The 27,356-nt window shown below is 34.8% G+C and overlaps 1 protein-coding gene across 1 annotated transcript in view; it reads right to left on the minus strand.

Annotated features, from left to right (window-relative positions):
• The window catches only part of LOC133325086 (aspartate--tRNA ligase, mitochondrial), a 99,593-nt gene extending 73,845 nt beyond the window's left edge, over positions 1-25,748 (minus strand). The window contains exon 1 of the mRNA XM_061533912.1: positions 25,744-25,748. The gene's annotated coding sequence lies outside the window, so the exon portion shown is untranslated. The remainder of the gene's footprint in view (positions 1-25,743) is intronic.
• Between the last annotated feature and the right edge of the window lie 1,608 nt (positions 25,749-27,356).

Below are 27,356 nucleotides of genomic sequence, written 5' to 3' on the forward strand. Positions count from 1 at the left end.
TTATAGGACTAGGATCTTAAACATACAAAAATTACTCGAGATCTTTGTGAACTCGTGTTGGTCTGTGAGCAAACATCTCCTACATATGTGGCGAACATCTCCTACATATGTGGGTGTCTTGGCGTCTGTAGTTGAGGGTATCGCTACAAGCACTCAGTCCACGGGCAAAATTGGCTCTGAGTTTAAGATCTACAGGGAACAAAAATCTCGACCCAGCCTTCCAATATAGTCGGAGAATTAAACTCAAATTTTGAATCTGAACACGAGGGTAAGACAAACATTACCGTTTTCAAATGTCGGGCAGTGACGAGGGCCTTAAGATGGTAGAGGACGTGAGTAAGGATATCGCTAAGTTCACAGCAAGGAAAAAACTGTTTTCTGGATCACAGAAGGGAAAACTGGCAAAATTGAATCGAAGGAACAAATGTGAACAGCAAACGAATACTCAGAAGAATAATCCTGCCTTCCCCCCACTTCTTCAGAGGCGACGAAGAGGATTAGGTCTCCGAACGAGCAGACGAGTGCCAAGTCCAAGTAAAGAAAAAGATCTTAACGTCGGGTGATAAAAAGGGGAAGCTAAGCCAACCCACCGTTAAAGGCGACTGTCTCAATAATCCATTGACTGAGGCCGGCGAAGCTGCCTATACTATCAAAAACACAAGCGCTGAATCGGAATATTCCGTAATGAACGGGAATTCCAAAAGGAGTAACAGGACTTTACGACCAAGGAACAGGGTAGCAACCATTGGTAAGGAGCCCCGCCATCTTACACGAAGGTTGCCGGGAGGCGCTACATAGATAAGCTCTGCTACGCAGTTGTCGGGGGAGTAGCAGTGCATCCGGGAAACTGAGAAAATGATACCCATTAGGAGGTGATGGATGCGACCAATAATAAGATCATGGATCAGCTGCTACAATGTGAGACCCCACCGACCTGGAGAACTGCGAATTTAAAGGGGACAATCTAATGATACAATTAGTAGCAAATATCGTTTCCATAAATGAGACTACTAAAATTAAGCTGGTGGCGAAAAAAGTCATTGATACACGCTATTCGGTACGCCACACTGTTAAAAATGTAATCTCAATCAGACTGCGTCTGCACCAATTTCACAAAACTTAACACACATCATTCTAGACTCATTTTATCAATCTATGCCAAATTTCGCGCAAATCGAAAAATATATTCGGACTTTGGTGCACCATTTACATTAAATCGGACGAAATTTATATAGGGCTATATCTAAATCTGAACCGATTTTCACGAAACTTAGGACACATCATTTCAATTTTCACCAAACCTAGCACACATCATTCTAGACTCAATTCAGTAAGTCAAATTTAGTGCAAATCGAAGAATATATAGGGTATTCTGTGCACCATTTACATTAAATCTAAATCTGAACCGATTTTCACGGCACTTAACACACATCATTATACTCTTTATTCAGTACGCTGTGAAAAATTTTGTGTTAATCGAAAGATAAATAGGGACTTTGGTGCAACATTTATCTAAAATCGGACGAAAATATCTTTGGGAACAATATCTAAATCTGAACCGATGTTCACGACACTTAACGCACATCATTCTAGGCTTAATTCAGTACGCTGTGCCAGGTTTCGTGCAAATCGAAATATATAGGGACATTGATACACCATTTACCTTAAATCGGTCGAAAATATATATGGGAGCTATATCTAAATCTTAACCGATTTTCACGAATTTTTACTCACATCATTCTAGACTCAATTCAGTACGCTATGCCAAATTTGGTGCAAATCGAAAGATATATAGGCACTTTGGTACACCATTTATCTTAAATCGGTCGAAAATATATATGGGAGCTATATCTAAATCTGAACCGATTTTCGCGAATCTTTACATACATCTTTCTGGACGCAATTCAGGACGCTATGCCAAATTGGTGCAATTCGCAATATATATAGGGACTTTGGTGCACCATTTACCTTAAATCGGTCGAAAATATATATGGGAGCTATATCTAAATCTGAACCGATTTTCACGAATCTTTACATACATCATTCTAGACTCAATTCAGTATGTTATGCCAAATTTGGTGCAAATCGAAAGATATATAGGAACATTGATACACCATTTACCTTAAATCGGTCGAAAATATATATGGGAGCTATATCTAAATCTTAACCGATTTTCACGAATCTTTACTCACATCATTCTAGACTCAATATATATATATATATAGGCACTTTGGTACACCATTTACCTTAAACCGGGCATATTTTTTGGACAGGTCCACAATGGCAAATTTGGCTAAGGCTAAGGGTAAGGCCCACAAAATATTGATCGATTATCATAAAAAACCCCTGTATATTCGGTGGCCAGTTCCACATCCCCGTGTAGAATTTCGTTATGTTCGGTTCTAAACTCACTAGAGAAGATCAAACGAAAAAGTTTCTAATCCATTTGATCCCCGTTTTTTGGTTTTTGGTATTAACCGGTCATTACCAAAAACCATTGAGGTCGTCTTTGACCTGAACCAAATCTACTTGCAAAATGTCGTGTAAATTGGTTCATATCTGTTGTTGTTTACAACTTATAATGGACTGACGGACGGACACATGTTTCAGTTAGTCAAGGTATAATTATCGGTATACTTAAATGTGGGTCTAGCATTAATATATCGTGGCGTCATGGAAACAAGTTATAATACATTTACAACATCGTTGTGTAGGGCACAAAAAGTCCATGCTGATAACACTGACAGATCTGGGAAAAAATATATTTTATAATCCACTCTTATAGATCTGATCGCTATCGAAACTGGATTTTGTTTCTTTGTATTTTATTCAAATATGCCTCCTGTAGGTTATTCTATGGACCTAAGGTCATCTCCTAATTTTTTTCTTTATTACCCTCAAGCTATTCCAATTAATTCCAATTAGATTTTCCAATACCAAGATAACATTGCTGCTGTATCTACCAATTAGTCGTTTACCTAATCGATAACAAAAGACTTAGGACACGAACTTGAAGTCATCGCTAAAGTTCACTAACTTTATTCACTGCTTTGTTGCAGTTGTAAAGATTTTTTGTTTTTAAATTCACCTTGAAATTCTCATTATTTTCATAATCATCATTAGTTTAGTATCCTCCAATACGAAGTTCATCTCAATCTCCGCTGCTGATGCTGCTCCAGCGGCTGCTTACTCAATCGTTTAATGGTAAAAATGGAAAGCGATTTGTCTGGTTTTGTTTTTAGCTAATAATTTATCAACAACAAAACTGTAGAGCATGTTATGGACTCAGTTCGATGTATGTTTGTATGTGCATAAGTGTGTTTTATTTTTGTTGTTTTGTAATTTTAGGCAGCAATCATTGCCATCGGCATTGTCATCATCCTCCATGGACCCATGAATGGTTGCATTGGTTGGTGGCAAGCATCGATCGTGAATAATCAGACGATGGTCTTCGTCTTGATGGTCCTCGCCGATTGTAGGTTATGCGAACGAGATACTAAGGATGAGGGTAATGCTATTTATGCTCCCTCTTTAAATAACATACATACGTACGTACACACTGTATGTGCATGCTTTTATTTGAATATTTTTTGGTAAATCTATTCACGTCAACATCATTGACGGTCACTACCGCCAATGCCCATTAGATCGTGACGAATAATTCGAAGTTTCTTGGTTCGAACCGCAGAAAAAAATTGGAGTTTGTTCTGGTTATTATTGAAAAATGTACTAAGTCTGATTGTAGAAAAATATTTGGGTCTTCTAGAGATGGGTGGTATTTGGGTCTTCTGTGGGTATCTTATAGAGCTTCAATAGGCAGAAAATCCACTTATGAAAAACTTTTTATAGGTAATCCATACAATTTATAAAGGTCAGCTCTAGATAGACAACCTTTAACTGGGTCATACTCTTCTGTGCCTTCTCTCTCTCTCGCTCTCTCTAGAAGTCTCAGGGAAATTACTTCTGCATATTAAATATTTTATAAGTTGGACTTAATTCACTTACAAAAAATGACTATTTGTCTATATGTCTGGAATCTAATATAACACAAACAAAGGTGGCTTCAAGCACGATACTTTATTTTCTGCTTCTTCTTCTTCTTCCATTTTCTTTACATGGGAAGCAATTGGCAGTTGTTTGGAATTGGAGGTTATTGAGGTCTATGTGTCTACCATCTGTTTGCTGTTCATTTTCTTTCGTTTCTTTCATTTGGTCTGCTGCCACCGAGACAATGACTGATACTTCATCAAATATTTGATGATCGCTAAGACTAACCACTCTTCGGTGTGTGAGTGTATTTGGTTATATCTCATTTTTCGATGATGCGAGATGAATGATGTGAATGGGAGTTTTCGTTGAAAGAAAAACAAAAACTTAAATAAGTTAAACAAAACGAAACAAATATGTTTGGCAGATAATTTTTCTTTATATTTCATTTATGATTCATGATCTTCATGAGCATGGGAAATATTTTTAGCAAGAGAGGTTGAGTTGTAGTGATGTCTAGTTTTTAGTCTCTTAATAACGCCCTGCTAGAAAAAATATTTTTAAAAATACACGATTGTGGAATTGATAGCGGAGCAGTAAGTAGTTATGACCGTAGGTTAATAAAAAAATATTTTTAAACAATCCACACTTATGACCCTAATAGTTCTTAGAAAAATATTAAAAAAGCGGGACCATGTACCTAATAGTCCTTAGAAAATAATTTTGTAAGAACTTCAGGATTATGGGTCTAATAGTCCTTGGAGAAGCACTCGTAAAAAATCCACGCTTTTATGTCTAGTAGTCATTATAATAGAGAATAATAGCCACACTTGTGGATCAAATAGTCCATGGATAAATATTTTAAAACAATCCACTATGTTTGGTCTAATATTCCTTGGAAATAATCCACAATTATGCAGCTATTAGTCCATGTATACATAGTAAAAAATCTATGCTTCTAAAATATTCTTTAACATTATTTTAGGTCTTTTCACTTTTCAAATAAGTAAAAACATTCTTAAGATCTGCCCGGCCGAAGTTTTGTGTGGTAATGGTAACACTAACTAGTGTGATAATGGTAACACTAAAAATATCAGAATAGATAAACTCCTAAAATAGTTAAGTATAACTCCCACATCCGTGTACATACATCACTGTAATTAGTATCATTTTAATTTTATTTTATGAAAGCAAAGATGTCGGAAATAGCATCAAATTTTAGAATAAGTTTATATTTGTTCGAATTGGTCACCTTTGGCACGAATTATGGCCTTCAAACGGCCAATGAAACCGTCACACGCAGCCCGAATGTTGCTCTGCGGTATTTTGGACCATTCCCGGCGAACCGCTTGCTTGAGGTGATCGACACTTTGGTATTTTTAGTGCCATCCTTGTTTTCCAAAATACTCCAAACACAATAGTCCAACGGATTGGTATTCGGAGATTTTGGTGGCCATTGCGCGCTGGAAATGAAGCGAGGAACCTCATTCTGTAACCAACCATTCTTGGGTGGCGAGTGCTGAGTGCTATGGTGCTGAGTCCTGTTAGGAATGCAAAAGTCTACGGCCAAAATGTTTGCGTGCCCAATGCTTTAATACGCCCTCCACAATATTTTCGCGATAATATTCGGCATTCATTCTGATGCCACAGTCGATTAATACGAGAGGAGAGCGACCATCGGCTGTTATAGCGGCCCACACCATCACCATGGCCGGCGCTTGAGTTCTGGTGTCCAGCCGAAGTTGCACATTTTCATCTGACCTCTTTGGCAAGTTAACACGAATGTTTTCTAACCGTAGAAAACCAAATTCGACAGTTCACGACTTTCGACCAAGCGAAGCAACTCTCAGACTCAAAAGAGTCTATTTTCTTTCTGTTGCGGTGTAAGTTCTTGGTAAAGCCATTGAAATTCCAAAAAGAGTTCAGTTTTCAATATTTGCCGAATGGAATATTGCGATATGTTTAGCTAACGAGCCATTTTTCGGCCACTGCGACGCGGGTTTCGATCAAGTCGCTTCTTTACTTTTCGAACCATTTCTGCTGATGTTGCTGTTTTCTTCCTTCCACTTCCTTGACGTCGGGCTACGCTACCAGTATTACGGTAACAAAAATCCTCGATGTTTTTTTTTTATTCAAAATATCCACGCTTATGGCTTTGACGAACCTGAAAAAATTGTATTCTTATTCATCAGATGGTTCTTAAAAAAATATTATTTAAATAATCCACGCTTATCGTTCTAATGGTCCTTCAAAAAATATGATTAAAAATATTATTTTAAAAAAACCCACGCTTAAGGCTCAAATGGCCCTTAAAAATATTATTTTAAAAGTTCAGACTTATGACGCTAATAGTCCTTAAGGAAATATTCTTCTAAAAATACTTATGACGATCCTTAAAAAATATATATTTTACTAAATCCGCGCTTATGGCTCTGATTGTCTTTGAAAATATATTATTTTAAAACCAGTATGTTTCTCCATTTACATAAAATCGGACTAAACTATATATAGCATGTTTAGATATAAATCTGAACCGATTCCAACAAAATTTCTCATACATCAGTCGGGACCTAGTTCAGTACTCTGTGCAAAATGTTGCTTTAGTCGGACCACTATTGGGAGTTTGGTGCACTATTTACATCAAATCGGACGAAACTATACATCGGAGCTATATCTAAATCTGAACCGATTTCAACAAACCTTGGCATATAACTATCTAGAACTAATTCAATACTCTGTGCAAAATTTTGTCTCAATCGGACGAAAATATATATGGGAGCTATATCTAAATCTGAACCGATTGAAAAACGCGTCCAAGAACCCCAAAATACCGAAAATTGGGGGTACCCTTATAAGGGGGCTACCCGAAAAATTTGCTACCAAATAAGAACTCGACGTACAAAATTACAGTCAATTCGGTCGAAAAATACGATCAGAACCCCCAAAATACCAAAAATTTGGGAGTACCATTATATGGGGACTACCAGAAAAACTGGACCTATATTTATAATTGTTAGTGGAGTAATTTGGTACACAATAAGAACCCAATGTACAAAATTTCAGAGAATTCATTTATGAAACGAGCCCAAGAACCCCAAAATACCGAAAACTGGGGTTACCCTTATATGGGGGCTACCCGAAAAAAATGAACATATATTTATAATTTTTAGTAGGTAGATTTGCTACCCAATAAGAACTCAAAGTACCAAATTTCAGCGAATTCGGTCGAAAAATGCGATCAAAACACCCAAAATACCGCAAAATTGGAGGTACCCTTATATGGGAGCTATCCGAAAATATGGACCCATATTTATAATTTTTAGTGGAGAGATTTGCTACCCAATAAGAACTCAAAGTACCGAATTCAGTTAAAAAACGCTAAAGAACCTCAAAATACCGAAAATTGGAGGGTTCCCTTATATGGGAGCTATGGCTAAACGTGGACCTATTTTCTCCAATTTCAATAGGGTTCGTCCTTGGGCCAATTAAGTGACCTGTGCCAAATTTCATCCAGATAATCTTTTTTGTTAAATATTATTTAAAAATTCAGACTTATAACTATGATCATTCTTTAAAAGAATATTATATTAAAATTTGATCCTTGAAAAATATTCTTTGAAAAAGTCTACGCTTATGGCTCTGATGATTTTTGATAAAATATTTGTTTAAAAATCCACGTTTTTAGATCTGATGTTCCTTTTGCAAAATATTCTTTATTCCTTATTGTTATAAAAAAACCAAACATTCACAAATCAACCTGTATGAATCTGTTTTATGCCTGTTCATGCGACTAAATGTTTCTACACTTTCAAAACACTTGATATTCCGACATGATTGCATTTAGTTGATTGTCATGGGAATTTCAAAATAAACTCCTAACCAGAGCCGGCACTTTAGTAAACGAATGCACGAATGAATGACAAAGACAAGACAGCCACACAGCGGTGGCAATAGAAGTCAGATCTGTTAAAATTTCAAATCACAAACCAAAAAGAAAACAAAAAAACAAAACATCAAATCCAGCAACAAAAACATTACCACAAAATTTGAAAAGACAAAAAAATCAGACTGACCACAGTTAGTAATTGCAATGACCACAAACGCTTGGAAATGCTTTGGAAAAAAAAGACAGAAAAAAACGTCAACAGAAAAAATGCCAACTATACTCCATGTTAGTGACAAGTAAGTCCAGTAGTCCAGACGAATGACATCGGCATGAGCTAATATTGGTGGTGGTCGTGGTTAGGGGTACACTGACTGCTGCCGCCGCATAATTGTATGAGAGTGAGACTTGATGACAGTTATGATGTCCAGTGACAATGATCACGTATACCCACACATTAACAATGTCTTGTGTCTTTTCGAAATAGTCCACCTAGGCTTTTGGCATGTACTCGCAGGTAAGTATGTAATATCTATGAATATAATGACAGTTGTAATTGTCATCATTATCATTTTTGCGAGTTTTTTGCTAGGGAGGTACTATTGGTGTGGATACTCGAGATAGAGTTCATGTCACATAAAAATATTTGAAATATATGCGTGACTTTTCAATAAAATCTACGAGTTTTGGTATAATAGTGGGTGGATAATTTTTGAGAATATTTTTCCAAAGGACAAGCAGTTCAATAAATGTGAATATTAACAGCTCTATAAGCCTCGATTTTTTTAGATATATTTTTCTGACCTACAACTGATGATATTTTTTAAATCAAATTTTTTAAGTTTTATCAGGCTTATAAGAACCCTCAGAGCCATAAGAATTGTTTTTTTTTTTTGGCAGAATCATTAGAGCCAAAAAATTGGATTTTTTTAAGATTATTTTTTCAGGGACTTTCAGAGGCAAAAGCGTGGATTTTTTAAAGAATATTTTTTCAAGGATCATCAGAGTCATAAGCGTGAATTTTATACCCTTCACCACACTGTGGAGCAGAGTATTATGTCTTTGTGCATATGTTTGTAACAGGCAAAAGAAATCGAGATAGACCCATGGTTCCTTTTGAGAATATGCATAGAATCACTTTCTGAGTCGATTTATGCATGTCCGTCCGTCTGTCTGTCCATGTTGAATTGTAAACTAAGTATAGATCGCATTTTTGATTCGAATTGGATGAAATTTGGCACAGCTTATTCATTTGACCCAAGGACGAACCCTATTGAAATTGGGAAAAACCAGTTCAGATTTAGATATAGCTCCCATATATATTTTCGTCCGATTTTAGGTAAATAGTGCACCAAAGTCCCTATAAATCCTTCGATTTGCACGAAATTTGGTATAGCGTACTGAACTAAGTCTAGAAAGATGTGTGTTAAATGTCGTAAACATCGGTTCAGTTTTAGATATAGCTCCCATATATAGTTTCGCCCGATTTTAGGTAAATAATGCACCAAAGTCCCTATATATCCTTCGATTTGCACGAAATTTGGCATAGCGTACTGAATTAAGTCTAGAACGATGTGTGTAAAATTTCGTGAAAATCGGTTCAGATTTAGATATAGCTCCCATATATATTTTCGTCAGATTTTAGGTAAATAGTGCACCAAAGTCCTTCGATTTGCACGAATTTTGGCATAGCGTACTAAATTACGCCTAGTGTATAAAATTTCGTGAAAATCGGTTCAGATTTAGATATAGCTCCCATATATATTTTCGTCCGATTTTATGTAAATAGTGAACCACATTATTATATAACCTTCGATTTGCACGAAATTTGGAATAGCGTACTGAATTGTGCCTAGAATGATATGTATTAAGTTTCGTGAAAATCGTTTCAGGTTTATATATAGCTCCCATATATATCTTCGTCCGATTTTATATAAATAGTGCACCAAAGTCCCTATATATCTTTGGATTTGCACGAAATTTGTCAAAGTGTACTAAATTGTGTCGAAAATGATGTGTGGTTCAGATTTCTATGTAGACCCCACGTATTCATATATATTCCTCCGTTTTTACATAAATGGCGCCCCAAACTCCTAATGTTTGTCCGATTAATACGAAATTTTGCACAAAGTATCAAATGGAAACTTGAATGACGTTTCTGCATTTTGTTGAAATTGGTGCAGATGCAGCCAAAGCTTCCATATGTATTTCGATTGAAATAAAATTTTTATCAGTACCGAATAGCGTGTATAAATTTAGCTAAAAAACGTTTTCCATAAATTTGTCCCATGGTACGCAGACTACTCTAAATCTGGCCGAATGAAATTAAATTTATCATAGGTTGCAGAAAGACATCCTTCGAGGGAACATTGACATGCAAATGTAAGGATACATATGCGCAATATACCCAAAAACGTGAAGGGTATCATATAGTCGGCCCAGTCCGACTTTACTACTTTCCTCACAGGTTAAGAATATATTTTTCCAAACAAGAATTTTGAAATTTGAGTTTGATTTTTTAGGTTATTAATTTTTTGTTCAATATTTCATGCCTCTTATTTTTAAAGATGGTTCACCACATTTTACACCAAAAAAAGCTAAATCTACCACTCAAACAAGTGTTACATTAAGCTGAGATCCTTGCATAATTGTGATTCATTACAAACCAAACCAAAATAGAAAGAAAAGAAAATTGTCTAACAACTTTCTTCGATTTAAAGTAGATAATTTTTTTCAGCTTAACCGATCAACCACAAAAATGTTTTTTTTTTTAATTTTTATAAACATGCCTCTAATAGTTTTCGATTGCATTAAAATTATTTGTATGTTTTGTTTTTCTTGAGATTACACCAAACTGCTGCAGTTTGTTGGCGTTGTTTTTGCAACTGCAAAACTGGAAAAAATAATTTGCAATTATCATTAACATTTTTTTCAAAACATTTTATCGTTGTCATTTTGGGATAATGACGACAGATGGTGGTTAAATAAATGCGACTACTGTGAGGAATTGCATTTTGAAAAACAAAAATGAAATAATAATTATTGAAATTGAATATTTTGTGTTTTTTTTGTGAAGTCCAAAAAATAGGCAGTGCTGGTATTTTTGTAATGTTAGGAATTTATAAAAAAGAGATTTTTTTGGAAAAAATAATATTTAATTATATCCGCCTATTATATTAGTGGCAAATGCATGAGGCTGTGTATTTGACTATAATTATTTAAAAGGAATATGAAATTAAAATATCAATGACCTCTGAATTAAACAATTATTATTTCATAAACTATTATTCAACATTGATCAATAATTATTAATAGTATTACACTACATAGCAAGAGTTTGAGTGGTGGAAAATCCATTTGTGGATGAAAGACCTTGACGAGTATGTTATGAATCCAGAAGGTAGGGAACACGGAAAATCTTCTGGAAGAATGTTTTCACCAAACCAGAATTCGGAAATTGCAGTCTTTTCGGTGGGAAATTCGGTAAACATTCAAAATACGGAAAATGAAGAGGACGTTTTTATATGGGAGCCATGTCGAAATTTGGTCACACTTCAAAGCCGCGGAATGCCAATTCGTGGTCCCATATTAATAATTTTTAGTATGCTTATCAACTTATAATCAATTCGGTCCAAAAACTTGCCGAAGTCCAGAAAATATCGAATAAAGGGGTACCATTATATGAAGTCTACTCTCAAGGGAGATTTTCAATCAATTCGCTTGAAAAACTTGCCGAAGTCCCGAAAATATTTTATAATAATATAAACTAGAAAATATCGTCATATCAGGTCTACACTCTAGGCAGATTTGCCAAAAAACCTCAAAATAGCATATTTTAAGCGTATATAAACATATTTTATGGATTAGCTTATTGGTTGTCAAATCAGGGTTGTTGGCCGATGACCCACCAATTTTGGAAATTGACACGATTGCTGGGATACCATTTGGGTACGTTCTGCTAAATTTTATCGCTAAGGGAGAAACAATGGATGCTCGATAGACCATGTAGATGAAAAGGGTCGAAATTATGTGTGGGAACTGTATCTTAATCTGAACGGATTTCAACAGAACTTCTCACGTCATTCTAGTCTCAATTCGGCCTGCAAAGTTTCGTCTCAGGCGCACAAACATTACTCATATGGTGCTTTATTGTAAAATCGGTCGAAAATCTGGAAAGCTGTGCCTAATTTTTCTCACAATCGGATGAGTGTTGGGTCTTTGTTGCAGAATTTACATAATACCGGGGGAAATTTATATGGGAGCTATATATAAATCTGAACCTACTTTAAGCAATTTTGTCTTATGACGGACGGGCCTGCATAAATTGAATCAGAAAGTGATTCTCTGTTTATTTGTATACCCTTCACCACACTGTGGTACAGGGTATTATGTCTTTGTGCATATGTTTGTAACCGGCAAAGGGAATCGAGATAGACCCATGGTTCCTTTTGAGAATATGCATAGAATCACATTCTGAGTCGATTTATGCATGTCCGTCTGTCCGTCCATGTATTTTTGTGAGAAAAGTACAGGTCGCATTTATGATCCAAATTGGATGAAATTTGGCACAGCCCATTGGTTTGGACGAACCCTATTGAAATTGGAGAACATCGGTTCAGATTTATATATAGTTCCCATATATATTTTCGTCCATTGTTATGTAAATGCTGCACCATATATCTTTCGATTTTGGTATAGCGTACTGAATTACGTCTAGAATGATGTGTAAAAAGTTTCGTGAAAATCGGATCAGATATACAAACTGCTCCTATATATATTTTCGTCCGATTTTAAGTAAATGGTGCACTAAGTCCCCTAGCTAGGCCGATTGACACAACTTACTGAAATTAATATAAGTTAATCTCTGGCAAGTTTCCTTGAAATCTGTTCAGATATAGATATAGCATAGCATCCATATACAATTTCGACTTATTCATGTTTATTGTACACCAAATAATCAATGGTTGTTTGATTGAGATTAAATTTTAAACAGTGCAGCATACCGAATAGCGTGTGCCAAGTTTGCTCTAAATCGATTTACAGAATTTAGCATAGAATGCAGAAAAACATGTGTAGGGATTGATGTTAGGGATTGATGTCGGTTTAGAAATAGATGAAGATCACATATTTAAGTTCGTTCAATTTCATGCCAATGTTTCTTCGAAAAGGCGACGTCTTTTAGGATACATATGAAGAATATATAATAATATATAATATATATATACAAAGTGGTGAAGGGCTATCATATAGTCGGCCCAGTCCGATTTTACTTCTTTCCTTACTGGTTAACTATGGGTCTATCTCGTTTCCTCTTGCATGTTACAAACATATGTACAAAGCCATAATACTTTGTACCACAGTTGGGAGGTACCAGGAGAAATTGCTAGAACGGAATCCATTTTCGTATATAATTTAGGATTGGTAAAATTTTGCAAATCAATGGATCAAATTTCATACGACATTTGCTTAAAATGAAATTTATAAGTTTTTAAAAATGTGGACCCTTTTTGGGATGGGGAGGTTTCAGAAGGATTGAACCACTAGAAACCATGTTCAGATTTTATCCATGATTTGTACGATTATTACGATGTACAAAGTTTAAATAAAGGGGAGATATCATGCGATTGGAAGCATGATATTGGATTTACAAGTTTAAAAAATTTGCTTGGCCAGAAAAGAGTGGTCCGATAGATCTCATATTGGGACTAGATCAAGGTTTGGTAAAAATATACGTATGTGCACAGTTTGGATCAAATCGGACACTGCATTTTCTTGATTTTCAAAATGTTGACCGTTTATAGGGGAGGTACTAGAAGAAGTAGAGCGATGGATCCCATCTTCGAAATTGCGAAATATTGTCCGAACGTAATATTGACGAACGGACGAACATTCGTAACTCCACTTCTAACTGTTTTAAATTGAGTTGGTCCAAAGAAACACGGGGTCCAAAACCAATATTTTAATGAGTTATATTTTTTTTACCATAGCATGTATATACTAGGGTTATAACTTTTTTGCAATCTCGTATCATATTTTGATACTAAGATTAAGTAAAGTCTTAATAATTAATAATCATTTGAATTTTTTATTTATGAGAATTTTCAAAAGCCACATAAAATGACATACCAGTTTGTTTTCAACAAAACCTCTATAACTGTGAAAGGATTCAACGTCTCTTACAAAGAAATGCAATCGATTTTGGATTTTGGGTAACCTTTTTAAATAATTAAATGAAATAAAGCTTATTTTAAAAATTTATTAGTACAAGCTCGTTCATTCTTATAATTTTAAATCATTTTTGAGAAAAGCACTACTTACATTACCGAACCCTAATTTTCTGTAGATTTATATTTCGAGCATGAGTTCCTCTTTCTCACCCTGTCATCTTTTCTGAGTCATGGTTTCCCGGTGTAAACATGAACGCAGTCAAATTCAAATTAGGTTATTTTTGCACACAAAAGCCTTGGTTCATTTGACTCTCTAAATATTGACCGATCATTTTTAAAACATCCATTCTAAATCGTTGACCATTTGTGATGTTCGGTTTACAATAGTGGCCTCTAGAGCGCTAGGAAACTATGCAAAAACAAAGTTTTCGGGCCATTGCATCTGATAAAAAATATAAAATAAATATCATCTGATCATCACCGAAATTTTTAGGTGTCGTCCTCGACCGTAAAGTAATCTTCCTGTAAAATTTCACAGCGATTCACACGACTTCTAGTGTGGTAACCAAATCTAAATACGTAGTGTAGAGTAAGTCCCACATCCGAGTACATACAATAATATAATTGGTATCAATTTAAAGGCAAAGCACTCCTCCTTGATATAATGTCAACTTTCCCAGTCTATGTCCTTCAGAAGTAAATATATACGCCATAGAATGAACATTTTACTATTTTTCACATAAAAGTCTGGGTCCATTTGAACCGCTAAATATTGTTCGATTGCCACAAAAAGAACCATACTGTAAAAATTCGTGATTTTTGCATTAATGCAATCAGAAAACCAGTAAGGAAAGTAGTAAAGTCGGACGGCGCCGACTATATGATAGTCACCACTTCACCACTTTCGGTATATTCAACAGATGAATCTTAACAGACGTCGCATTTTTGAAGGACCAGTAAAATGAAATTGGACCCATAAACATGTCTTTCTGCAACCTATACTAAATTTTTCATTTGGTCAGATATAGAGTTGATTCTTTTCAATGGGACAAAATTATGTAACTCAATTTAAAGCATATATCAATCGGATACCCGTTGATTATTTGGATACATATCTGATAAACATGAGGAGTTTTGTGCGCCAATTACTTCAAATCGGACGAAAATATGTATAAAAGCTATATCGAAATCTAAGCCGATTTCATCGAAACTTGTCACAGAATATCGGCCATATTTTGAGTTATTGGTGCATCGGGAGAAAATATGTATAATAGCTCTATCCAAATTTGAACCGATTAAATAAAACTTTCCACATGCTAGGTTATATAAAATATATAACTTTGGGTCTTTGGTGCACATTTTACTTAAAATCTGACGAAACTATATATAGGAACTATATCTAAATCTGAACCAATTTCATCAAAACTTGCCACACGTTATCTCATAATAACTTCAATAAGTTGTACAAAATGTTGTGCCAATCGGACCCACCTGGGGAATTCGGTGCAGCATTTATATCTAACTTATAGGTTATAATAAGTTCATCTATATGGGAGCTATATCTAAATCTGGCGCGTTTTTTAGGAAACTTAACACACATCATTCTATACTTCATTCAGTACACTACACCAAATTTCGTGCAAATCGAACGATATATAGGGACTCTGATGCACTATTTATCTAAAATCGGACGAAAATATATATGGGAGCTATATCTAAATCGGAACCGATTTTCATTAAACTTATCACACATCATTGTAGACTTTATTCAGTACGCTGTACCAAATTTCGTGGAAATCGAAAGATATATAGGGACTTTGGTACACCATTTTCCTTAAATCGGACGAAAATATATATGGGAGCTATATCTAAATCTGAATCGATTTTCACGAAACTTAACACACATCATTTTAGACTTTATTCAGTACGCTATACCAAATTTCGTGCAAATCAAAAGATATTTAGGGACTTTGGTGCACCATTTACCTTAAATCGGACGAAAATATATATGGGATCTATATCTAAATCTGAACCGATTTTCACGAAACTTTGCACACATCATTTTAGGCTTAATTAAGTACGCTGTGCCAAATTTCGTGCAAATCGAAAGATATATAGGGACTTTGGTGCACCATTTACCTTAAATCGGACGAAAATATATATGGGAGCTATATCTAAATCTGAACCGATTTTTCCCAATTTCAATAGGGTTCGTCCTTGGGCCAAATTTCATCCAATTCGGATAATAAATGCGACCTGTACTTAACATGGACAGACAGACGGACATGCATAAATCGACTTAAAAAGTGATTCTATGCATATTCTCAAAAGGAACCATGTGTCTATCTCGTTTCATTTTGCCTGTTACAAACATATGCACAAAGACATAATACCCTGTACCACAGTGTGGTGAATGGTATAAATATACAAAAATAAAGTTTCTGCTCCATTTCATTTCCTAATATTAACGGATCAATTCAAAAATAGAGGCCTTCTTTCGTCCGAACCTAACCTACATGCATAATTTCATGACGTTTGGTTCATAACTGTGACCTGTATTGTGTTTACAAATTATAATGGACAGACGGACACATATGTCTAGATCAAATCAGCTAGTCGATCGGTGACGATCGGTATACTAAAAAGACAAATATTTCGCGGCCTTACAAACTTTTGGGATAACACAAAACATTAATACCCTGACAACATAGTTTTGTAGAGTATAAAAATTCGTACTTATAGTGGTTTCATAATCGTGTGAACATTATTGTTTTTGAAAACTCCACAAGTAAATTCCCACAATCATGTAGAATATTAGTGAAAGTATTTTCAAACAAATTTGGCACAATTATAAATATGTATTTCAAGCACGTTGTGGTTTGTCAATCATACCGAACAATAAATATTAGTTTTATATTTTCAATACTCCTCCAAAAAAACAATATCATCAAATCAATTTTTGTTGTTATTGCCATTATCGAATTTGATTGATATTGATTTGACACTAACAATAATATTGGCAATTTTTTTATTGGTTTTTTTCTGTTTGATTGGTCACTGATTTGGCAATAATCATCATCGGCATTTTGAGAGAGACTCTACCACCAATTTCAAACAATTTGACTGTCATAGAAACATATTTTTTGACATTGTTGGTGCTCTGCATTTGTAATGATTATTTAATTTTTTTTTGCTGTTATTTATTTTTTATATTCATTGTTTATATGTGTTATGATTGTATGCCTGTGTTTGTCCGACGATGTGCGATCATCATCGTTGTCAATTCATACCTGTTACATCTTGTTGTTGTTGCTGTTGAGACGATGGTCCATTGCTCTCTACTAGTTGTATGTTGGATTGCTGTTGTTGTTGCTGCTGCTGCTGTTGCATTGACAACATTGACTGTTGCTGTTGTTGCACTGTATCGGCCTGATTTTGTGTCTGCTGTAGCTGTTGCTTCTGTTGTGTGGTCTCACCAGTACCACCGACATTATGGCCCAGTGTTGTTGTTATGCCGCCACTGAACACCAAAATCAGACACAAAAGCCACAACCATTGTATCGTAACAAAATTCAATTTGTTGCGATCGGTAATCATTGCTGTCAGGGGATCTGGATTGTTAATAGACAAAAAACGAAAGAATGAAGCAAACAAAAAAATTGAAAACAATATTAAATTAGTTTACAAACGAAATTGTTAAATCAAAAAAAATGGAATTGCCAAATTAGACAAATTGTATAGAAAAAAAATGGAATAATGCTTTTTTTGATAAATGAATATTTAAAGTAGCCAAAGCCACTTTGCAAAGTGGCGTTTGTATAAATAATGTGTTTGTGTCTTAAGTCTTTTGTTTTGAAATATACTAGAAATAGTTTTTCGAGGCTATAGAAACGTATATTTTTAAGGACTATGATTCAGAAGCATTAAAATTTTAAATAATATTTTCCCAAGGTCTATTACAATCAAGGACTATTGATGTTGGGAGAAAAATATAAAAAATAATATTTTTTTGTGGATTTTTAAAAACAAAAACGTAATTTTTAAAGTTATATATTTAAGAGCGATTTGAGCTATTATCGTGGATTTTTTGGAGAATATTTTCCTAAGAAAATTTTCAACTATTAGCTTTAATTTTTTTATTTATATAAAGGGTATATTTTTTCAGGGAATTGGTTAAGGATATATTTCCATGGAATATTTTCACTAAATGTGTGGCTTTTATACCCTTAATCTTAGGTCTATTGTGGGTATATTTACGGTGTTATGACAAAAAGGTATCCCATTGAAATATTGTATTTAGACTGCAAGTATCTTTGGACCAAATCCGTTTCAGACTTTTCGAAATCGATTTACAAATGTACTCCGTCCGGTTGCTGCACACGATAACTCCCAATGAGAGTAGCCTGTTTCATCCATACTGTGCCCATCATAATATCTTTTCCAAACACGTCTGTATTATCTTTGTACCTCTCCCACCGAGGCTCAAGATTTTGGTATTTAACATTTGGTATTTAACATATATTTAGGCTATGAAAACTTGCAAATTGTATATGAAGTGAATGGAGTATCCGATTTGATCTATTGATGGTACATCGTAATATTTTTACTTTTTATACAAACGATCGATTTAGTGCAACTATTCGCTGTATAGGTAACACTCCCAAAAAGCTAGTCCTTAAAAATATCTTCTTTGTGTCTATTTGTTTCCGGGAACATATTTATTAAAATCGCTACAAATGTAAATTTATAAAATCGCTGGGGTCAATTAGACATTAAACAAATTTTATTTTAAAATTCGATAATGTAAGGGTATTATAGCTTTTTTGAAGATCGATCAATATTCAGCGGATCAATTAGACCCAAACTTTTGTGTGAAAAATAACAAAATTTGTATACTATGTCATATATATGAAGGCCTAAAGGATAAAGACCCACGAAGTTTATAGCTTATCTAAGAGGAGTGTTTGACCAGTGGTTAAGTTGGTACCTATTATATTTATGCACGCACTTGGAGAGAGAGTTTACAGGGGTCTGTGTATTCTTATATTGTTTAGTATTACCATTATCACACTAGATGACAGAAATATAGAGCTGATGGCTAGGCAATTTTGCATGAGGTTCAGGATATGATAAAGACGATGTTTAAAATTTTAGATGATGATCAGATGATATATCGGGTATGAAAAAGACCGAAAACGTTATTTTTTCTGTTTCTCCCTTGACGCCACAATTATAAGCCAATTTATAACTTTTAGTGCTAGATTTAGCACTTTTTTAATTTGTTTAGCATTAAAAAGTTGATCTAGCACCTAGCATCTGTTTTAGCATTATTAATTTTTTCCCAAACAATTTGCCATTTTTATACCCTTCGCCACACTGTAGTACAGGGTATTATGTCTTTGTGCATATGTTTGTAATAGGCAAAAGGAATCGAGATAGACCCATAGTTCCTTTTGGGAATATGCATAGAATCACTTTCTGAGTGGAATTACGCATGTCCGTCCGTCCATGTATTTTTGTGAACATCGTATTTCCCCCAAGTGTTCGTCCAAGGGCGAACACTTGGGGGAAATCGGTTCAGATTTAGATATAGCTCCCATATATATTTTCGTCCGATTTTATGTAAATGGAGCAGCAAAGAGTCAAATTTAGGCAGATTCGCACAAAATGTTGCACAACGTACTGCATTAGTTCCAAATTTATGTATGCGAAATTTTGTTGGAATCGGTTCAGATTTAGATATAGCTCCCATATATAGTTTCGACCGATTTAAGGTAAAAGCCTCTATATGTCTTTCGATTTGTCTTTGTAGGGTACTAAATTAGGTCCAGAATGATGTGTGCTATGTTTCGTGATAATCGGTTCGGATTTAGATATAGCTCCCGTATATAATCTCGTCCGATTTTATGAAAAGTGGTGCACCAAAGCCCCTATATATCTTTCGATTTGCACGAAATTTGGCATAGGGTACTGAATTAGGTCGAGAATGATGTGTGCTAGGTTTGAAAATCGGTTCAGATAGCTCCCATATCAATTTTCGTCTAATTTAATGTAAATTGTGAACTAAAAACCCATATCTAGGCGGATTGACACAACGTACTGAAATTAGTATTTCTTCGAAAAGACGACGTCTGTTAGGATACATATGTAGAATATATCCAAAGTGGTCATATAGTCGGCCCAGTCCTTACATGAATACCTTCCAAATTTCCCATGAGGTAGGCGATCTTACCAACTAATTCAAATGGCTGTCATCATAATGAAGGTCAATATTTAGCGTCAAATTATGCCGCACAGTAAATGTTGGCATATAATTGGTCAAGAGTGTGCAAATATTGAGAAATATAAAAATAACCAAGTTTGCCTCTGAAAAAATATATTAAAAAATTGTAGGTAGACCACTGACAAATTTTCTTAAAAAAGCTTCGCATATAGAGCTGCTAGTTCTCTAAAAATAGATTTTAATAAAACTATTTTACTCTGAAAAATAAGTTTAAAAAATCCAAATGTATAAACTGTCGTTTATAATTATTCATGCATAGTCCTCAAAAAATATTTTTAAAAAATCCGCGGCAAGTACTTTGAAAAAACATATTAAAGTCCAGGTTTTCGATGAAAAAATATTGAAAATAATACATAAAACCAGTGAGCGGAGCAGTATAGTCGGACGGGGCCAACTATATGATACCCTGCACAACTTCCACGAAAATTTAACTTTTCCCTTCTATTTACTTGTCCATATTCCCTTTACCGTGGGTTGTGTTGTGATGTTCGGCTTTCGATTTGGAAAAAAAAGTTTTCGGCCCACTTCATCCCAAAATTCTGATCATCACCGATTATAGGCGTTGTACTTGACCATCACTGGAACCTCATGGAACATTTCAAAGTGATCAGCGCTATATTTCCGCCCTCTAGGGTGATAATGGGTTACTAAAATAATATCTGAGTACTTAAGTACCTGTAAATATTTACGTGTAACTCCCACATCCGAGTACATACGACAATATAATTGGTATCAATTTCTCGGGTATATGTCTTTCAGGAGTAAATATATACACAATAAAATACAAATTTTGTAATTTTTCACACAAAAGTCAGGGTCCGTTTGACCCACTAAATATTGACCGATCTTTATCAAAACAGACATGCTTTGACCCGATCCCATTCCTCATGTAAAAAATTACGATGTTTGGGCCATAATTGCGACCAGTGGAGCGACCAGAAAAACCGACAAAAATTAAACAAAAACAATAGGGGGCTTCATTGGCCAGAACCTACATGCAAAATTTCGTGAAGATTGATTCATAACTGTGGCCTGTATCATGTTTACAAAATATAATGGACAGACGGACGGATGGACACATGTCTAGATCGAATCACCTAGTCGAGATATGATGATCGGTATACTTAAAGGTGGGCGTTACAAGCTTTTGGGGCTGTACAAAGCTATAATACTCTGACAACATAGTTGTGTAGGGTATAATGAATTCAATTATTTCAATTGACTTGGCACTATTTTGAAAAATATTATATGAAAATGTTTTAAAAATGCCCTGCTTATAAACCTAATGGTAATTTAAAAATATTCTTAAAATGTCCACGCTTATAGATTTTATTATCCTTGAAAAAATATTTCCCCTCGGTCTGTCCTTTGAAAAATATCCTTTAACCCTTTCAGTGTCAAAAAAATTTTTGTCGGGATAAAAATCGAAAACTTTGGATTTAAAATCATATAAAGAAACAGAGTAATTTTAAATGTCGAATATATTCGACAAAAACACTGAAAGGGTTAAAATTTTCATTATTTCATTATTTGTTCCCACAACTAAATGACAAAAAGTAAATAACAAATTTCTTATAATTTTTAAACATCAGATAATTTATTTATCTATTTTTGTCAAATATATAGACATTAAAAACCAATTAACTTTAATAGCCCTCAGTTTGTGTCTTAAGTCTTTTGTTTTGTGTGTTTATCTATCTCTACTGTTGACGTTAAATGCAATTACCCAAAAAACAATAAAGACATAAATATTCCGTTTACACAGTGACAAATTTTTGGCTTTCATTGCAAATCGTTAAAATAAATATTCGCGCAGCGTAACAAATGGACAAACGAATGAATCTTCTCGAAAATAAAAAAAAAATCAGAAGTGGGTATTTGGTGGGAAAATTTATGATTTTCTTAAAACCACAACATAAATTTAAATTAACTGTCAACGGGTGAACAGACAAACAAACAGAAAAAAAAAACTCCAACAACATCAAAAGACATTTGCTTTGGCAAATGTACCAACAATGTTACGTCTTGAATGCTGTATAAATCAAGCAAAAATTTTGAACAAAAAAACTCAGCAGAAGAAAAATAAAAAATGATTCTCATTTTCGAAGTTACAATTTTAAATTAAAACCAAAAATACAAAAAGAAGCCGATGCCGCCGCAGCCACCATCATTGCCAAATCTCGGGAACATCGATCTTTCTTTCTACAACATCATCATCATCGTCGTGGTCGTTGTTTTCTTCCTTCTTTACTTTCTTGTTATAACATAACAGCCCCGGACAAGAAGCAACTCAAAAGGTAGAAATAATTTCACTTTCATCAGCCAAGAAAAGTTTGAGAAAAAAAATCAGAAACAACATGGATGAATGACTGTTTGCTGTGACTTGGACCTCCAAAATCTTAAAACAAAAGCAAAAGTTACAGGAAACCCCTCTGAGTTATGGTGCCACAGTCAAAGAAAAAAAAAAACACGAGAACGCAACCACCGGACAGCCGACCATGTCATGTAACACAACAACCTACAATCGAACAATCCCTAAGGACACGTTAAACATATTTTATCGTTCCGAAAGAAACGACCGAACGACCGATCGTCCGGCTGGCCACAGAAAGAAATATTCCCATCCTTTTTATTCTCCAGCCGCTCAGCTGTAACATGGGTATGTATCGTCGTCCAGTGCTTGTCTTAGCTGCCACAAAAATGCAATTGTCAAAAATTGATCAGCCCACCCATGCAATTTTGTACATCTTCTTTTTGCGTTGCAATTCCATTTTCGTTTGGGTTGTGGCCAGTCTTTTTGGTGTGGATACGGCGCTATACCCTACACTGGAGCTTACAGATATTAAGAAAAGAAAGAAAAAAATTGAACAAAATCCACCCTTGAGATAGTCTATGGAAGAAATATTTTTAAAAATTCACACCTCTAGAGCTGCCAGACCTTTGGAAAATATTCTTTAAAAACCCACGTCTATAGAGCTGCCAGACCTTTGGAAAATATTCTTAAATTTGGAAATTTGGAAAATATTCTTTAAAAATCCACGCCTATAGAGCTGCCAGACCTTTGGAAAATATTCTTAAATTTGGAAATTTGGAAAATATTCTTTAAAAATCCACGCCTAAGGAGCTGCCCGACCTTTGGAAAATATTCTTTAAAAATCCACGCCTAAGGAGCTGCCCGACCTTTGGAAAATATTCTTTAAAAATCCACGCCTAAGGAGCTGCCCGACCTTTGGAAAATATTCTTTAAAAATCCACGCCTAAGGAGCTGCCCGACCTTTGGAAAATATTCTTTAAAAATCCACGCCTAAGGAGCTGCCCGACCTTTGGAAAATATTCTTTAAAAATCCACGCCTAAGGAGCTGCCCGACCTTTGGAAAATATTCTTTAAAAATCCACGCCTAAGGAGCTGCCCGACCTTTGGAAAATATTCTTTAAAAATCCACGCCTAAGGAGCTGCCCGACCTTTGGAAAATATTCTTTAAAAATCCACGCCTAAGGAGCTGCCCGACCTTTGGAAAATATTCTTTAAAAATCCACGCCTAAGGAGCTGCCCGACCTTTGGAAAATATTCTTTTAAAATCCACGCCTAAGGAGCTGCCCGACCTTTGGAATATATTCTTTAAAAATCCACGCCTATAGAGCTGCCCGACCTTTGGAAAATATTCTTTAAAAATCCACGCCTATAGAGCTGCCCGACCTTTGGAAAATATTCTTTAAAAATTCTCGGCTGTAGAGCTGCCGGACCTTTGAAAAATATTCTTTAAATTTCCACGCTTATAGAGCTGCCCGACCTTTGAAAAATATTCTTTAAAAAAAACGCCTATGTAGTTGACCGACCTTTGGAAAATATTCTTTAAAAATCCACGCCTATAGAGCTGCCCGACCTTTGGAAAATATTCTTTAAAAATCCACGCCTATAGAGCTGCCCGACCTTTGGAAAATATAGAGCTGCCCGACCTTTGGAAAATATTCTTTAAAAATCCACGCCTATAGAGCTTCCCGACCTTTGGAAAATATTCTTTAAAAATCCACGCCTATAGAGCTGCCCGACCTTTGGAAAATATTCTTTAAAAATCCACGCCTATAGAGCTGCCCGACCTTTGGAAAATATTCTTTAAAAATCCACGCATATAGAGCTGCCCGACCTTTGAAAAATATTATTTAAAAATCCACGCCTATAGAGCTGCCAGACCTTTGAAAAATATTCTTTAAAAATCCACGCCTATAGAGCTGGCAGACCTTTGAAAAATATTCTTTAAAAATCCACGCCTATAGAGCTGGCAGACCTTTGAAAAATATTCTTTAAAAATCCACGCCTATAGAGCTGGCAGACCTTTGAAAAATATTCTTTAAAAATCCACGCCTATGGAGCTGCTCTGACCTTTGGAAAACATTCTTTAAAAATACACGCTTTTAGAGCTGCCCTACCTTTGGAAAATATTCTTTAACAAAACCACGCCTCTAGAGCTACCAGACCTTTGAAAAATATTTTTTTTTTTAAAATCCACGCCTCTAGAGCTACCAGACCTTTGAAAAATATTTTTTTTTAAAAATCCACGCCTCTAGAGCTACCAGAACTTTGAAAAATATTTTTTTTTAAATCCACGCCTCTAGAGCTACCAGAACTTTGAAAAATATTCTTAAAAAATTCACGCCTCTAGAGCTACCAGAACTTTGAAAAATATTCTTTAAAAATCCACGCCTCTAGAGCTACCAGACCTTTGAAAAATATTCTTTAAAAAATCCACGCCTCTAGAGCTACCAGACCTTTAAAAAATATTCTTTAAATATCCACGTATCTAGAGCTACCAGACCTTTGAAAAATATTCTTTAAAAATCAACGCCTATAGGGCATCCAGACCTTTGACAAATATTCTTTTAAAAATCCACGCCTATAGAGCTGCTCGAGAAGTCATTGAAAATTTATTCTCCAAATATCCTCCCTTTAGTTTTTTTATTCCCCTAAAATGTGTTACAGCTCCTGCTAATCGACGTTTACCTCCTCCATTGCATTACATTTCATTTCTTATTTTTTTTGGCTTGTATTTATTTATCCTCCAGGGTCCTCCCGATCATACAGACAATATCATCATACGATTGATGCCATTTAATGATTGTGTCTTTTTCTTCTCAATTGATGACCGTAGATGCGGCAAAGTATCTTTAACACAAAGCACAACACGATGGAACATCTTCTTCTTCGTCGTCTTATTGTTGCGATTTCAAGCCCTTTGGCAATACACCGTGAGACAGAGAGAGGATAGATTTACAATCATGTTACCGCTACACAGCAAGTGGCGTTACAATCACAACTCTTTTGGCTGGGTGGTGGTCAGTTTGGCGCAATATTTTTTCTTCTTCTTCTTGTTTGCCTTCTTGATTCCCCTTAATACACATGATTGCTTTGACCACACATCAGCCTGTGACTTTGTAAATTGTATATATAAATAGAAGAAATTATGTGTTGGTATAGGATTACAAGCATTTTTTGTTATTTTTAAGAGGGATTTGGAGAATAGTATATTGCCTACCTTGTTAAAGGGTCATAAGTAGCTTGACCGAGTTGCTTAATTTGCATAAAATCGAGCGAAAATATACATTCAAGTCATATATAAATCTGAACCGATTTGAACAATACTTAATATACAGTGAGTGTAATAAGTATTTTGCCTCAATACAAATTTGAAAAAATTCCAATTTTTACGCCTAAAGCCAGCAAACTAAAGATGTAAAATGAATTATGTATAATGGAGTACGTTTGTGGACATATTTAGATCGTATTTCTGCAAGAATCACAGCGAAAGACCTATTGGTCTCGAATATATCGGCCGAAATATATAACAATACAAAAATGTTTATCACAAAAAAGTATTTTGTTTTTTATTATAATTTTAGAAAAAATTGTTACATAGAACACGTTTGGTCTTTTTATAGTTACCATTGCGGGTAACGACATACTATAAGTGATTCCAATAAACCACGGCATTTTTTCGCGAGTATTTTCTCACATTTACGTTCAATACATTCTCCAGCAATATATCATTCAATATTTGGTAATTTCTCGTCCTAATCTTAAAATCAGAGTATTAAATATAGTCGTCGCGGCTTCAAAACATCCCAAATATGTTAAGAATAATAAAAAGGAGGTTTTACAAAATATATCGCGAGGACAGGACCTTAAAAACTATTAAAACCAAAATCCGACAAACAAATTATTTAAAAAAATATCGCGAAACCCCATTTTTCTAACTTCGAAAACTTTATGTTTCATTTTTACTGATCTAGGAACCAAAATATACGATGAAAATAGCAATAAGGTGGTCAGATTCAAATATATGGACGGTTTTCTGGCAATAGAAATACATCTTATTTCGAAAATAAATACATCGACCCATTTATTCCCTACTGCATTTTATTCGCAACTGATGGTGTTAATCGGAGATAAAATATAGAATGCGTATTCGCCACCAGCAACCACAGTTTTTCAAAAGACAATAGGATTTAACGAATAATGATGTTTTCTCCCAACTTCAAGTATTGGTTTTTATTACTATTGCCACAAAACCGTTCATATCTTAGAATCTGACCTTCTTATTGCTATTTTCATGGCATATATTGGTTCCTAGATCAATATTACTGGACCATACACATTTCGAAGTCAGAAAAATTGGGTTTCGCGAATTTTTTTTAAATAATTTGTTTGTCGGATTTTGGTTTTTATAGTTTTTAGATTCTGTCCTCGCGTTATATTTTGCAAAACCTCTTCTTTATTATTCTAAACATATTTGGGATGTTTTGAAGCCGCAATGACTATGTTTAATACTCTCATCTTAAGATTAGGACGAGAAAATACCAAATATTAAATGAAATACTGATGGAGAATGTATTGAATGTAAATGTGAGAAAATACCCACGAAAAAATGCCGTGCTGTAATGAAATCGTGGTCAAATCGCTTATAGTAAGTGGTTAACCGCAATTGTAACTATAAAAAGACCAAACGTGATCAATGTAAAAATTTTTTCTAAAATAATAATA

This window comes from Musca vetustissima, unplaced genomic scaffold (genome assembly GCF_032173495.1).
Source record: "Musca vetustissima isolate MV318-11 ecotype Yass unplaced genomic scaffold, APGP_CSIRO_Mvet_v1 utg22848, whole genome shotgun sequence".
NCBI lineage: Eukaryota > Metazoa > Arthropoda > Insecta > Diptera > Muscidae > Musca > Musca vetustissima.